The sequence below is a fragment of the Zingiber officinale genome, chromosome 11B (assembly GCF_018446385.1).
Source record: "Zingiber officinale cultivar Zhangliang chromosome 11B, Zo_v1.1, whole genome shotgun sequence".
Classification (NCBI taxonomy): Eukaryota; Viridiplantae; Streptophyta; class Magnoliopsida; order Zingiberales; family Zingiberaceae; genus Zingiber; species Zingiber officinale.
In genome coordinates this window covers 71,011,994-71,015,305 of record NC_056007.1, presented here as the reverse complement: position 1 = coordinate 71,015,305, position 3,312 = coordinate 71,011,994, and positions in this window count along the sequence as shown.

Below are 3,312 nucleotides of genomic sequence, written 5' to 3'. Positions count from 1 at the left end.
ATGACATGTGCATAATTAAACTAAATACTAAATACACAGAGGCAAAACCCTAGCTCTGATACCAATTATTGGTTGCTACTCGGAAAACCTAGAGGTTCCACTGTACAAAAATTTTGTACAAAGGTCTGAACCTTTTCCTAGCTACCATGTGTTCTTTTAAATTAAATTTTGGATCGCCTGCGGAACTTAACACGTTTGATCCAAAACTTAATCTATTTGTTCTTTTAGGTTTTGACTTGGATCTCCTGCGGAACTTAACACGTTCGACCCAAGTCTCCTTAAGTTATTAATTCCATTAAATATTAATTTCCATAAAAGGTTCGACGTGGCGAGGCACATGGCCTTCTTGGATATGGGAGCAACCACCACCGACTAGACAAAACCTTTAATAGAAAGCTAATATTTAATTTCCTAAAATAACTTTAGGTTAACCAAAGAGAACAATCAAATCACAAGGAAAAGAAAGAAACAAAAGAACACAACATCGAAAAACATATTCGAAATACTAGAACGTAAGCCTCTTGTATTTGGTATTATTTCCATAAATAACTAGCATGATGCGGAAAAGGAAAAACTACTAGTTATACCTTCTAGAAAGACCTCTTGATCTTCTACCGTATTCCTCTTCTAACCTCGGACGTTGTGTGGGCAACGATCTATCAAGATGAGAAACCACCAACCACCTTCTTCTCCTCCAAGCAAGGTTCGGCCACAAAGGAAAACTTCACCAAGGAGAAAAAATCAAAAAAACTAACCAAGCTCCAAGAGATGCTAGCTTCCTCTCCTTCTTCTTCTTCTTCTCCTAGTAGTATCCGGCCACCACAAGAGCTCCAAGGGAGAGGGAGAGGTTCGGCCACCACAAGAGGAAGAGAAGGAGATGATGGCCGGCCACACCAAGGAACAAAAGAGGGAGAGAAATAATAGATGTTGTGTCTCATGAAGGCACCCTCACCCCTTCTTTTATATTCCTTGGCCTAGGCAAATTAGGAAATTTAATTACAATAAAATTTCCTTAATTTTCCTTGACATGAATTAATTGAGAAAAATAAAATAAAATAAAATTTCCCAATCAACTTGTAATGGCCGGCCACAATCAAAAGAAGCAAATTAGGAGAGTTTCAATCAACAAATTAAAACTTCCTAATTTGTTTCCGGAAATTTTAAAAAATAAAATTTCTCTTTAAAAATCTCTTCATGGTTAATAAAAGGAAATTTCTATAACTTTAATTTTATTAACATGTGAATAATTTTAAAGAGAAAATAAAACATCTCTCCAATCTACAAATAAGGAAAGAGATCTAATCTCTTTCTTTAATCTTTTGTAGATCTTTTACAAGAGAGATATTTTAATTTTAATTCTCTTTAAATTATATCTTCCACATAATAATAAAAATTAAAATTAAATTTCTTTTTTAATTTAATTTGGTCGGCCCTACTAGCTTGGGCCAGCCACCCAATAATCATACCTAGGCGGGCCCTAGCTTGTTCCCAAGCTAGCTTGGCCGACCCCTTATTGGTGGGTATAGAAGGTGGGTATAGGTGGGTATAGAACTCTATAAATAAGAGGCTACGATAGGGACCGAGAGGAGGAATTGGTTTTGGTCTCCCGATAAAATTAAGCATCCCGTGTTCGCCCCGAACACACAACTTAATTTTATCAATGATAATTCATTCCACTAGAGAACTATCATTGAACTACGACACCAATCCCTTTTTGGGCTCCTTCTTATTATGAGTGTGTGGTCTCATGTTTAAGATATCGAATGTCCACTAATTAAGTGAGTTACTGACAACTCATTTAATTAATATCTAAGTCCAAGAGTAGTACCACTCAACCTTATCGTCATGTCGGACTAAGTCCACCTGCAGGGTTTAACATGACAATCCTTATGAGCTCCTCTTGGGGACATTATCAACCTAGTATCTCTAGGACACAATTTCCTTCTATAATCAACAACACACACTATAAATGATACCATTTCCCAACTTATCGGGTTTATTGATTCATCGAACTAAATCTCACCCATTGATAAATTAAAGAAATAAATATCAAATATATGTGCTTGTTATTATATTAGGATTAAGAGCACACATTTTCATAATAACTGAGGTCTTTGTTCCTTTATAAAGTCAGTATAAAAGAAACGACCTCTAATGGTCCTACTCAATACACTCTGAGTATACTAGTGTAATTATATAGTCAAGATAAACTAATACCTAATTACACTACGACCTTCTAATGGTTTGTTCCTTTCCATTTTAGTCGTGAGCTACTGTTTATAATTTATAAGGTACTGATAACATCATCTTCTGTATGTGACACCACATACTATGTTAATTAAATGAACAACTACAAACAAATGTAGACAATTTGACCAAATGTGATTCTTTATTCATAATGAATGTTTACAAAGCTTAGGCTTTCAGTATACACTCCAACATAGCATACCTCTGTTGAAGCTTGGGGCCCTTTATATAGGGCTCCAGGGGCGCGTGTGCACGCTCCTCGAGGCATGCACGCTTCTCAAAGCTTCTCATGAAAAGACATGTCAGGAAAGTGTCCCTGATATCATACCTTAATGACCTGAGCATATCTCTGATGTGACAGTGGAAGCTTCGGCCAACCATCAGTCATTCGGACGCTATCGTTCTCGGGTCGAGCGGGATGGCCGCTCGACCAACCACCCACTGCCCGAGCTCTGCTTTGAATGTAATCTGCTCGGTCGTGGCTCCGCTGGGTTGGTCGCTCGGCGTGTGCCTCACTAACACTTCTCTGAGCGTCAAAAACTCGGTATGTGGTCGAGCTCTGATGATGTTGGATCAGACCTTCTCTATCCCGGTCGGGCGAGTGGGTCGCCCGACCGGTCGATCGTACAGGGGCGTTGACCGCCCTAACTCTGACCTTTGATCTCCACTGTGGCAATGACCCTCCACTGGGTGGGCCCCTCATCACCGCATCACTTGCATCCCCCTCAAGTTTAGTCGAAGGAGGCTGCAAGTCCGACTGACTGGACAAGAAGTCTGGGGATCAGTTGGGTGATCGGCCTGGTTACTGATGGATCCCAGTCAATCTGCCAAAGGGTATCGGTAGGCCATAGGACCGATCCTTGATGTCGATCGGTGCTTCGTGTATGTGGTCAGCGCTGCCATCACCCGAATCTCTTGGGAATTTGTGCAAATCACCCTCATCAAGGCCGAGCACGCACCTGCACCTGTTAATGGCGTTCATTAAATGCGTACCAGTGAGGCAATGTCACGTGTTGCCGCCACAGCCGTCGCTGTCGCTGCATGCTCGAAGTGACAGGCTCTAAT